This window comes from Brassica napus, unplaced genomic scaffold (assembly GCF_020379485.1).
Source record: "Brassica napus cultivar Da-Ae unplaced genomic scaffold, Da-Ae ScsIHWf_255;HRSCAF=426, whole genome shotgun sequence".
In the NCBI taxonomy this organism is placed as follows: Eukaryota; Viridiplantae; Streptophyta; class Magnoliopsida; order Brassicales; family Brassicaceae; genus Brassica; species Brassica napus.
This window is the reverse complement of record NW_026015874.1, coordinates 243,444-256,587: the sequence shown is the minus strand read 5'-3', so window position 1 is coordinate 256,587 and position 13,144 is coordinate 243,444.

Genomic DNA, 13,144 nt, shown 5'->3' with positions numbered 1-13,144 from the left:
AACACGAGATCACCAGGGCCCATGTTAGAGTATTGAGTCTAGAGTTAGAATAGTGTGTCGAGTTAGTTTTATTGTGTCATCTTGAGGGTGAGGAACCCTCGAGATAGTGTTAGCACCGAGATACGGTGTTGATCGAGTCTTGATTGATAGATTAGGGATCCGTTGAGTAGATGGTCGTTTGGCCATGTCTATTATTAGTATTATTAGATTAAGGTCGAGCATACCTTAATCGGTGCGGTTTTGGGGATTAGCCTTAAAGCTTTATTTTCTGCGCTTAGGCTAGATTGATTGTTATTTTTGGGTTGTCTGAGCTAGCTACTAGGTTTAGGTATTTAGGTAGCCAGCTCACTGAGTGGCCTTCTGTTACTCACCCAACCTCTGTAACACCCCCGAACCGTCCTAAGCATTGGTCGACCCACCGGCCAACAATCAAACAAGAACATGACCGACGGACGACCCACACCAAGGGTTGGAGATGAAAGGCCAACCGGCCAGCCAACAATCAAACAAGAACATGACTGACCGTCCAACCCAACACCATGGTCCGGAAGCGCTACGTGACGGGCTAGGGACAATCCGGTCAGAGTCACAAACTTTACTCCACGACCTAGACCAGTTCATCCACTAACTCGTCCCGCTGCGTCAAGGCATAAGGCTTTGCAACTCGTACCTAGAGTTAGCGTTTTCCGTTAGATCAAGGCCTAAGGCTTTTCAACCCGTACCTCGACTTAACGTTGTGTTAGACCGGACTAGTCAAATATCAGAGTACTCATGAAGCGCATATAAAACAATTACTTTTATTGATTCAAGAAATATTCATACATTGAATAATTCAAAACTGGGCCCGGCCTAATGCCAAATCGAGTCAACATAACACAATTCACAATACCGTTTACAAAAGGCATGAAAATCTACACCGGCGGTCCTAACGTCCAGCACGAAGCTATCCGATCATCCTTACCTAAAGCGACCTGCAAAAAGGACAACGGAGTTGGATGAGTAATCTAGTATTACTCAGTGAGCTGGCGGCCTCTACCCGCAACCTAGACTCTACCCAGACAACCCAAAATAACAATCAATCTAGCCCTAGCATGCAATAAAAGCTAAGGCTAAGCAAACCGTTACTAAGTTAGACTTGGCCTCCTGCCATGATCTAGCTTCAAGTAACGGGAACCTGCATTAAAACAAGTCAACAAACAATCCCTAGTTAACCATATATACGCCTGAGTTCAATACTCATGTAGTGTTAGACACTTAGACTATACAAGTATCATTAATTGATCAACCAACAATCAAACAAGAACATGATCGGCCAACCAATGATACCGCATAGCTTTAATATCCACCACCCTTCACAAGCAATCCCTCAAACATATACTGGCCAACATCAGGCCTACACTAACCAAATACACACCAAGCCTAATCCGGTACCTAAACCATACTTAAGACTTAATGTCAGAACCTGCAAGCAAATCAGTCAACCACAAACACAATCACAATAATAAGACTATGAGTAACTACGACTCGATCTAACTTGTAACACCGTATATCGGTGCTACACTAACTCGAGGGTTCCATAACCCTCTACGACACTCTAAACACAACACAACACACTACCCCGGGAAATGGTGACTTAGTGTTCATCCTCTCTATCGGCAATATCCTATCTTCCTACCACAAAGGCCAGAAGAAGGAACTTTCAACCGACCGCGGCCCACAGTCCTTCGGGTCACCGCGCGACAGCCCACAGTCCTTCGGGTCACTGCCACATTACAGCGTCGTGTAATCACTCAGCCATATGCCATGATCCCGTCTCTCTGAGTCTTCCCGATCCAGCGAATAAGGGGTTTCCTTGAACCCGCTGAATACGAGGGCGAGGAAACACTAATCAACCCCAAACAAGCCTAATATGGGCGGGTTACGCACATACTGTCGGCACACTCACACAACACAAACTCAATCTAGAACCAAACATAATGATAAAGTTCCAGATCCTAACTAGACACTCGACTCAACAAGACTAACCAATAGTACCAGTAGTCCAGCCTATATGGCCTAACTACTAAACAATTAAACAACAATATCAATACTAAACAACTCAATCAAACCGTTACCCAGATAGTCCAGCCTCCCGCTGAGAAACTATCTTTAAAGATAACGGGAACCTGCACTCAACCATATCAACACGCAAGAATAGAAAACATGATGCATCCTATTCTTAGTCCTAATCTGGTTATCAACTCAGTCTTAATTCCTTTCATCTCAGCTTAGCCCTTGCTAAAGTGAGTCCAGTTCCATAAATAAAATAACCCTAAGGACTCTACCATTCAATAACGTGATCATTCTACTCTATATGCGACTCGATCTACCCTAAATTCCAAGTGGAATTCAAACAAACCAACTCACAGTGTTCTAGGCGAGAAGCCGCTGGTTGATCGGAGAGGACTTGGCCAAAACCCAAGGGACGCCTTGACTGGACTGGACTGGACTGATCTTGTCTTGGACACAACCTCGGCTTCACCATGAAGAAACTGAAAGGCGTCGATAGGCTGATCTGGACTCGGACAGAACCTCCATTAGTTTCTGGACAGTTCTTCGACTTCCCGGTGCAGTATCGAGTAGAACTTCAACTGATCTGAACCCATGGAACTGAACTAATCTTGGACAGTACCTCACTTAATTGTAGGAGAATATGACTGGCTTGGACGGATTGAATTGGACAGAGCTTCCGCGTCACAATCGTAAAGAATCGACGATTGGACGGAACAGGCCTTCTCGGTTTTCAGAATCGATCAAACTCTAGATCGAACACTTTCTTTCTCTCTCTCTTTCTCTCTGGCCACGTTGACTTGATTCCCTTCTGAGCTGATCTTCATTTGATTGGCCTTCAGTTGGACAGAACCTTCCCAAGGCGATGACTCGAAATCAATAGAGAACTGATCTCGAAAACTCTCTAAAACTCTCGAAATAGCTCGGAATCACTTGCTTTCTTTTTCTACTTTTCTCTCACGTTTTGCAATGGCTTTGGACAGGTCTGGATGTGAAGAAATGAGCTGGGATCGTGGGGTATTTATAGGAGACACCAGCCAATCAGCTTCAGGTTGGTGGCAGCCCGTGTGTCGCTCCGTATGGCTCCGGACGCATGCACGGCAGCACCTCGTGCTCCACATGGCTGGCTGCATGTCCAGGACACATGCAGGACGCCACCACTCCTCCCAGATGTCAGGATGCATGACTGGAGCTCATGCAAGGCGCCACACATCCTCACACATGTCGATCAGCATGCTTCGATTGCATGCGTCGCGATATCTCGTGCTTGGCCGATCCACCTCGTGCTCCACATGGCTGGCTGCATGTTCCTGCTTCATGCATGGCGACACCTCGAGCTTCTCTTGACACTCAGCTGGTTAGACAGTTGCCACCACGTTCTTATCCCTTCTGATCAAGCCACCTCGAGCTTCTCGGTTCCTTTGCGCGATTTCGACTCTTCTTGTGAATTTCTGACCCGCGATCAATCCCGAATATTTTTCCGCTCCCATTCTGATTCTCTGAATATTTTTAATAAACTACAGATGATGTCTGATATCCTTTAAAAATATTTCCCGAGCCTCCGGCTTCCTCAAAGAATTTCGTAATACCGAAATTAGGGTTTTTGCCCAACTTCGGGTTTTCCCGTCGTGCTTCAATCCCGTCGTGCTTGCTTCCCGTCCTGCTTAATTCCCGTCCTGCTTCCAACTTATAATATCTTCAGAATAATATTTTACTGATACGAAGATATTCCGAGAAAACTTCGCGATGAAGAAACGTCAATCTTCAAAAAAGTCGAGCTTCTAAACCGTCGTGCTTCAAAAATGTGATTCTTCCAAAACTGCCGTCTAATCAATCTAAGACATTTCTAACAATGGTAGAGCAGCTTATCTCATCTGATTCTTCACTCACGATCCATTCTTCGACCTTCTCGTACTTCAAATTTCCCGATCGATCTGTATTGCCCGCGACTCAACCACAAAGTTGATTCTCGACCAATCTTCTGTTTTCTTTGATCCATGTTAAGTCTTAAGTGATCAAAACTTAACATTCCTTCAATTGCTTTGATTCCCAAAAGCTCGGCTCTGGATTCTGACTTTTGCTCTCTCGACCATTTTATCCCAAAGGGCGGGTTAATCACATTCTCCCCCCCTTAATAGAATTCGTCCTCGAATTCTTAGTTGCACAATTCCTTAGCTTCACGAAATGTTCCTCCTTGATGTGTAGTGATGATGTTCAGCTTTTAAATAACTTCGTCTTGCGGTCTTGGTCATAAGATATGGTTCTTTGCTGGCTCGCCTTTTTCGGTTTCTTTGGATCTCCATAAACACTTTGGATTTTGAACTTGCTCCACCTTGATAACAACTCCTCCATAACTCCTCGTTACATAACTTTGTGTTGATCACTAGATGTGCTTCTTTATCGGTTGGCCTTGGATATCTCCCCTTGATTTCTTCAGTCTTCTTCTAGATTTTCTGATTCTGAACTCGCTCCATCTTAATACATCTCCATGCATTTCCTCGGTCTTGAATCCTTTCATTTCTTCACTTCTTGATTTCTCATGCTTCACTTAATCTCAACTCGCCTTCATAACTCTTTACTTTGCTTGCCCATGTCCCTTTGTGTATACTGTCTAAAGTCGCCATAATCGTCTTCATATCTCTTCACTCTACCTTTCACTGTCCCTTGAGTGTCCTTCCCAATGTCACCACAATCATCTTCATAAATCTTCACTTGAATGATCACTGCGTCTTCTTCTTAGTTTTTACTTTGCTGCCCAACTAATTTCCCATGATACGATCTTGCCAATCTGCGCCTCTGATTACTCCAACCATTTCCTCGATCTCTCATTTCCCCAGATACTGATGAAGTCCTTTCCCAACGAAGTCTTGTTTCTTCCCATCTGTCCAGTCCATACCACAGCCCAGTTCTCTGAATCTGTCTCTCCTCTTTCGCTTCGGGTTTGGGTTTGGCCTCGAACTCCCTCCACTTTAAGGTTTTCATCCCTTAAAAGTACCGATCAACAAACGCACTTACTCGCTGCAACTCAAAAGAACACCTCACATGCAAGTTAGTAGACAATTAATCACATAATCTACTAACCCAGCAAATACTAACCTATCTCAATCCTAATTCCTAAAACCACAAATCCTATCGCTGGACGTGACCGGTTTCCCTAATGCCTTTTGTGACTCTTTTGACGCGATAAATATTTAAAACCGATTAAATCATGAGTTCCGAAAGCATGGACGAAACCATGCTCTGATACCACCTCTGTAACACCCCCGAACCGTCCTAGGCATAGGTCGACCCACCGGCCAACAATCAAACAAGAACATGACCGACAGACCTAGACTAGTTCATCCACTAACACGTCCCGCTAAATCAAGGCTTAAGGCTTTGCAACCTGTACCATGAGTTAACGGTTACGTTAGATCAAGGCCTAAGGCTTTTCAACCCGTACCAAGACCTAACGTTGTGTTGGTTCGGACTAAACCAATATCATATTGGACCCGTTAATTTTTTTAAGATTTAAATCCAAGACTTTTAAGAATATTTGCAATACTTTAGGGATCCCAAATCCGATAAAACGCAATGGAAACATAAATCGTATAAAAATCAAACCGTAGCCAAATGCACTGCAAATCTACTCCGGTGGCCTACGCGTCCAATCTCCTACTACCTAAACTCCTGCAAAAAGGACAACGAGAGTTGGGTGAGTAACAAAAGGTCACTCAGTGAGCTGGCTACCTAAATACCTAAACCTAGTTGCTAGCTCAGACAACCCAAAAATAACAATCAATCTAGCCTAAGCGCAGAAAATAAAGCTTTAAGGCTAATCCCCAAAACCGCACCGATTAAGGTATGCTCGACCTTAATCTAATAATACTAATAATAGACATGGCCAAACGACCATCTACTCAACGGATCCCTAATCTAACAATCAAGACTCGATCAACACCGTCTCTCGGTGCTAACACTATCAACACCGTCTCTCGGTGCTAACACGATCAACCTTTAGCATCGCGAGACGTCGCAAAAGATGTCTCAAAGTTGGTTTCTTTCGAGCAAACGAAATCTCCGCAAAAAGACACATACATGCACACATTAACATTTATTTTGCGCAAAATAATCAAAACAACGGCACACGCCACCAAGTCCGATGCTGATCACATCGAACTCACAAACGTCCTAAACAGACATAGACATCTCACGGAGATGACTCTCTTACATCCGACACAAGGATAATAGCGCTATAAAAGAAATCCGAAAATTTGGTCTAGCACTTCTGGTCTCCGGAGAGATGCTCGATTCGTATCAAACAAGTCGTATAAGCCGAGAACTTTTCGCGGACTTTACATCGATACGAATCAGGAAGAAATCGCGACAGGAAAAACGATAGCCGGTTAGTCACCGCACAATCCTTAAACCGAAAGTAAACCTAGGTCTTGCCCTAAACCCAGCGCACTGGTCTCTAACATCTCAAAGGCATGATATCGAAAGATAGGAGATTCTTAAACCACGCCTCTATGTTTACGTTCGATACCTTCAGCACCCCCGCAGAGTTCACATCTCGCGGAAGAACTCTCGAAACAGGTCTCGAATAAAACATTTCACAATCGAAGAAGGACATGAGACGACAACTCATCACCTTCCTCCCCACTATTCACAAATTCATAAAAAGCGTTATCCGATTATCATATTATAAAGCCGCGGAGCGGCAGGGATTCAAAGCCACACACGGCCAGTCCCGAAATACAAACAAGGCCATTCAAGGCCGAAACATAAAAACATAAAAAAAAAAATCTCTCGCAAGAGATCTAACCCAAGTCACCCTCTGAGCTTACGCCCCTCTTCACCCGCGCCTCGTCCGAGCCTGGAGCCGCGTCGCTTCCGTTCTCTCCGACCATCGGATCTTTCCCCTCTGGGTCTTCTGAACACGTCGGAAGGAAGCAAGCGGATTTTAGGTCGGCCAGGATGAGACCGAAATCTCCATCCTCGGCCGCCATATCTCCCTTGCAGCCGGACAGTCGGGCCTCTTCGGCCTCCAAGGTCGGGGGAGTCTCACTTTGGAACGACCGAACCACGGCCATCCCGCCCTCAATCGTCGCCAAAGCGAAATCCCTGCTCCGGATACACTCGAGGGAACCCAGGGAAGCAGAAATCTTCGCCAAGCGAGCCTGAAACTCCGCGCGAAGGGCATCCGTAGCCTCTTGGATCCCGCGGCGCGCTAGTCCAGCGTCACTCTCGATCTGACGCTGGAGTCGACGCACCTCCGAGGATTTGGCCTTCCTGGCCTTCTTTTCCTTAAGCAAGGAACTCGCCGTCTTCCCAAGGTCCCTCTCAAGCTCGCCTATCGCAACCTCGAGCTTCGACACCTTCGCAGAGTGAGAGTCCTCGACAGCCGTCAACATAGCCTCGGTTTCGGACCATCTGCCCTGAAGCTCCACCAACTCCCCGGAAAGGCGACTGGTCTCAGAACCACATTCGCTGATCATCCCATCGATCAACGATATGAACTGCGAACGGTAAAAATTGGTTAGACTAAGTCCGTGAAAAGAATGCACGAAAGACGATCGAGAATTCAAACAAGAAACAAACCTTTCCGCGAAGTCCCGACGCTAGGCTCGACCCACCTCGCTGCGAAGTCTCCCCGTCACCGCTCTTGGCAAGTTTCCTCTTCTGACTCTTAGGCTGAGTAGCCAGGACAGCGCTAGGAGCACGCAATGCCAGAACGATTTCTTTTCTGGCTGGAGGCGGAGGCATAGAGTCAGCGGCTTTCTCTTTGTCCTCGACGAGGATCGGAGTCGTGGAAGATCCCGCAGGTAGGACTTTCGGGAGAGGAGCCGCGACGTCGGTCCCATGACACGGGGCAACGACCTGCACGGAAGAAGACGGAAACTCGGAGCCAGTTTGAGCTAGTTCTTTCTCGGCTTGACGACGAACTAGTTTCTCTCGGAAAGAAAGATGACCGGCAACACAAGCCGGCACTTCCGCCGGAGAAGTTGGAATCGGAGCCGGAGAAGTGGCCTCACCCATCTCGACGTCGGAATCTTTCTTACCACCTTGGGAGGAAGACATGTTGAGAGGAAAGTTATGAAACTAGAGAGTTTTTTGAAGGAATGAAGAAGGGAAGGTGTGAAGAAAATGAGTGACAAGAGCTCACTACTTATAGAAGTATGGGTTCGGAATGTCATCTCGACAACTTTTTCCGCGGAATTTTAAATGTAAATTTCGTCTAATACACTTAACCTTGTCAAAATCACCTATCCGCCCGCTAGAGTCACGACTCTAACGGGCTGGGGGACTAACTGTTGGGGTCAAAAACGGTTACGACAAATTTAACATCCAAAAACGCTTCCTGTTGGCGAAAAATCGCGGCTAGGTTTTTTTGATTTTCTTTTAGGCACTATGGCGTTTGCGTAAGAGTTGGCCATAGGCGCAGTGGCGGCTGGGGTTGTCCTACCAGCGTTGTTGCGAACTGCGATTTTGTCTTTCGTATCTCCATACATTGTTTTGATCAAGCATTTTGTGGCCATGAGTAAGAGTAATCCGTAACCTCCCCCCCCTCCTTCTAGCGCCAAACTGTGGGAACCGAAATTCGTACTGTCGATTTCCGTTTAAATAAGGAAACTAGGAAAACCTTAATTTCCCAGAGGTCCCGGATCTCTGCGAGAGCCAACGACAAGTGACCAAATATATGCGGAAATTATGAAAAGATAACAAACGAGTTTAGAGAAAACAGTTGATCTTATTTCGAGTCTGCGTAAGAGCGTTGCGATCATTACAAGAAATCATGAAAGCTTTGCCGCAAAGGCTGTCAGCGAGTTACTTAGTTCTAGCGGCCTAATAGCTCAAACCTAGTTGAGTCGCAGCTCGATAACGAAAGACGAAATAGATAAAGAAAAGGTTTCTGATTGATTTCAGACTGAACCTTGTTAAAGGCTGCCTACGTACCCCTTTCGAGGATCAAGCCGAACGTAGTTCAATTGATAGAGCTGGACAAGAGAACGAACTGCCTGGGCGAGTTCGTCTAGTAATTGAGTGCCAGTCATAGAAACCGAACTTGTCGAGAATAAACCGATTGAGACGAAACGAAAAGCATTTCGACGAGGATTCAAAACAGAACCCAAAGGAGGACCTTTCTGAGGCCTTACCGGTCGCAACATAGCGAGTGAAGGTCAGACAGGTCGCTACGTAGCGAGTGGAAGCGAGCCAAGAAGAGTCCTACTTGTTTTCGTCGTAAAATCTCAACGGAAACTCCGATTGAGACGAAACAAAAAGCGTTTCGACGAGGATTCAAAACAGAACCCAAAGGAGGACCTTTCTGAGGCCTTACCGGTCGCTACGTAGCGAGTGGAGAGTTGGCTTGAGCTCGGTCGCTAAGTAGTGACCGAGCAGTTCGTGCTCGGTCGCTATGTAGCGACCGAGCCGTGTGCATGCTCGGTCGCTTTGTAGCGACCAAGCAGTGCATGCTCGGCGCTACGTAGCGACCGAGCGTTTTGCGTGCTCGGTCGCTACGTAGTGACCGAGCAGTGCGTGCTCGGTCGCTACGTAGCGACCGAGCGGTGTGCGTGCTCGGGTGCTATGTAGCGACCGAGCGGTGTGCGTGCTCGGTCGCTACGTAGCGACCAAGCAGTGCGTGCTCGGTCGCTACGTAGCGACCAAGCGGTGTGCGTGCTCGGTCGCTACGTAGCGACCGAGCTGTGTAATCGATTTGTTGCGTTTCCTTTTTCCGCGATTAACCTAGGGGTTTTTCAGCGGTTTTTTGGGAGAACAAGTTTTACTTTTCCTAAATGTTTTCGAATAACCTGTTTTGGTAAAACCCTTACGCATTGAGATTTCTGTTGTTCGGTAATAAGCCAAAATTACGAGTTTTGATAAGATTTATCGTTTCCCTTTATGTTCAGAAAGAGAAATCGCGAGCTCGTTTCATTGCGCTTCCTGTTGGCGAAAAATCGCGGCTAGGTTTTTTCGATTTTTTTTTAGGCACTATGGCGTTTGCGTAAGCGTTGGCCATAGGCGCAGTGGCGGCTGGGGTTGTCCAACCAGCGTTGTTGCGAACTGCGATTTTGTCTTTCGTATCTCCAGCCATTGTTTTGATCAAGCGTTTTGTGGCCATGAGTAAGAGTAATCCGTAACCCCCTCCCCCCCTCCTTCTAGAGCCAAACTGTGGGAACCGAAATTCGCACTGTCGATTTCCGTTTAAATAAGGAAACTAGGAAAACGCTAATTTCCCAGAGGTCCCGGATCTCTGCGATAGCCAACGACAAGTGACCAAATATATGCAGAAATTATGAAAAGATAACAAACGAGTTTAAAGAAAACAGTTGATCTTATTTCGAGTCCGCGTAAGAGCGTTGCGATCATTACAAGAGATCATGAAATCTTTGGCCGCAAAGGCTCTCAGCGAGTTACTTAGTTCTAGAGGCCTAATAGCTCAAACCTAGTTGAGTCGCAGCTCGATAACGAAAGACAAAATAGATAAAGAAAAGGTTTCTGATTGATTTCGGACTGACGCTTGATAAAGGCTGCCTACGTACCCCTTTCGAGGATCAAGCCGAACGTAGTTCAATTGATAGAGCTGGACAAGAGATCGAACTGCCTGGGCGATTTCGTCTAGTAATTGAGTGCCAGTCATAGAAACCGAACTTGTCGAGAATAAGCCTAAAGTTTTTAAGTGCAGAGAATTCTGAGTCTAAAAAGTCCTCCTCCATGCCTCTCGCCTAGGACTCCTTATATACTAGCTCAAAGGTCGGTTTACGCTTTTACTCTTCTGCCCTTAAGCCGTCATAGCATAAAAATGGAGATATTCCATTTTTCCCGATCTTCACAATTATCTTCAAAACTTCCGTATTTATCCGCGGAAACTTGACATTTATCCTTCCTTGTTGACCAAGCGTAAACTGTGCTGTGGTTTACGGGCTTTTGGTTAAGAAATCGTAGAATGGGCCTCGAGTCGTGTTTTAGGCCCCTTTTGGGCCGTCCTCCGACTCGAAGCGTTTACTGCGACTTCTTTCGATAAAGAACAAACTTTCCGCGGTTTTATCCGCAAAGTTTGATTGATGATTTAGAATGGCGGATAACATGAACTGAGTTTGCTACGGTCTTCGGGAGATAGCATCGAAGGATAGACGAGAATGCATGGACTGATGTCGTATCGACGTTTCGGAAGAGCTCGGTCGCTATGTAGCGACCGAGTGGAACGGACGCTCGGTCGCTACGTAGCGACCGAGCTTGGCTTGAGCTCGGTCGCTACATAGAGACCGAGCGTCCATAGCGACCGAGCTTGGCTGAGCTCGGTCGCTACGTAGCGACCGAGCAGGATGGACGCTCGGTCGCTACGTAGCGACCGAGCTTGGCTCGAGCTCGGTCGCTACGTAGCGACCGAGTGGGACGGACGCTCGGTTGCTACGTAGCGACCGAGCTTGGCTTGAGTTCGGTCGCTACATAGCGACCAAGCGGGACGGACGCTCGGTCGCTACGTAGCGACCGAGCTTGGCTGAGCTCGGTCGCTACGTAGCGACCGAGCTGTGTGCATGCTTGGTCGCCGCATATCGATCGAGCTTGGCTTGTCCGTGGTTCGATTGCGGTACTCGAGCTTGTCCACGGCCGAATTGGATACATGTCTGTTTCCTTCGGACAAATCGGTATTTAGTGGTTCGATTGAGATTTGAACAAGATTTTACCGCAAGGCTTTTTGTAACGATATCTTTACGAAGATTACTTTTTCGTAAAAACGTTCATGCTGATTTTTACGGACTTTCAGGCATTGATTCCATCGTGACCAATTTTAACCCCAACAAACATTGCGGTTCTGCAGGGATCTGAGCTGTAGGAAGACTAACGTCGATCGATGTTGCAAGTGGTGCGTCGATCGATACTGAGGTCGTAGCTTCCTTCTCAAGTTGCTGACGTAAACTCTCAATTTCTGTCCTCATTTCTGCCATACATCTGAAAAGCTCATTGTAGCCTTTATCCAAAGGCTGATGTGTGTCTTCTACCAATGTTTTGAGCTCCTCTCCCAGTTTCTCCTGAGCTCCACAAATACCAAACACCTTCTCATCGATTTCATCTTTGGTGTAGAGTTCTGTGCCAGTCTTGTGAGTGTGAAGGAAGTGGCATGTTCTGGAAGACAGATGTGGCTCTCTTCAAAAAGAGATGCTCTTTCCAGTATTTTCTTGATTTTGTCCTTTGTGACAGGTATCATTTCACCAGCTACGCCTCGTGCGTGTCCACGCTCATCTCTGTAGACTCCATACTCGTCCCTTTGTTCCCAAGTGTACTTTCTGGCTCCATACATGTCGAAAGCGCAGTTCACACATTCATACCATCTATCGATCGACGTCGGATCACCCATATCGATCGACGTTGGTGTTACCCTGTCGATCGATTTCTCCGTTGTACCGTCGATCGATGCTTGCCCTTTTGGTAGGCGTGATAGATCTGGGTTGATCTCTGTTGTGGTGACTCCTGCGTGGTTGTTAGGATATGTTTGAATGACGTCTGGAGTGCCACGTTACTGTGAGAACAGGTTCTCAGGTCCATTGGCTACTTGAAGAATGTCTGCTATGTCCTCTCTGGACACTTGTAAAATCCTTCCATCCATTGCACGTGCGTTGCCATCTGGGTCCCTGAAAATACCAAATTCATCAGGTGTTAGAAAACCGTAATCAATGTTTGCATAATCATACATTTTAGAAATAGAAAGATTAGGGTTTAGAGTAGTATCGATCGATGTAGATACAGTTACATCGATCGATGGCAGAGTAATTTCTGCAGAACTTGTGTTCTTGAGATGATTGCTCTTCATGGATTTTTCTGTAGATGTAGAAGGAAGAGTGTTCATCTTTTTTGATTGTGTGTTTTTTCTGATGTGTGTAGGTGGTTTCGGAGGTGCAAAACTATTTATATAGGTATCTGTAAACCTAGTTAGGGAGGAAATATTCTCCTGCGCTGCGGCGCGAATATCGATCGATGTTCCTTTCTAGGTGTCGATCGATGTGAGCGGTTGTTTTGCTAGACGAGGGTGGGTATCGACCGATGTGGAGTGCACAGCGTCGAACGATGTTGGAAACGTGTTGGTGAACTTATGTGTTTCAAGTCTTTCATCCTG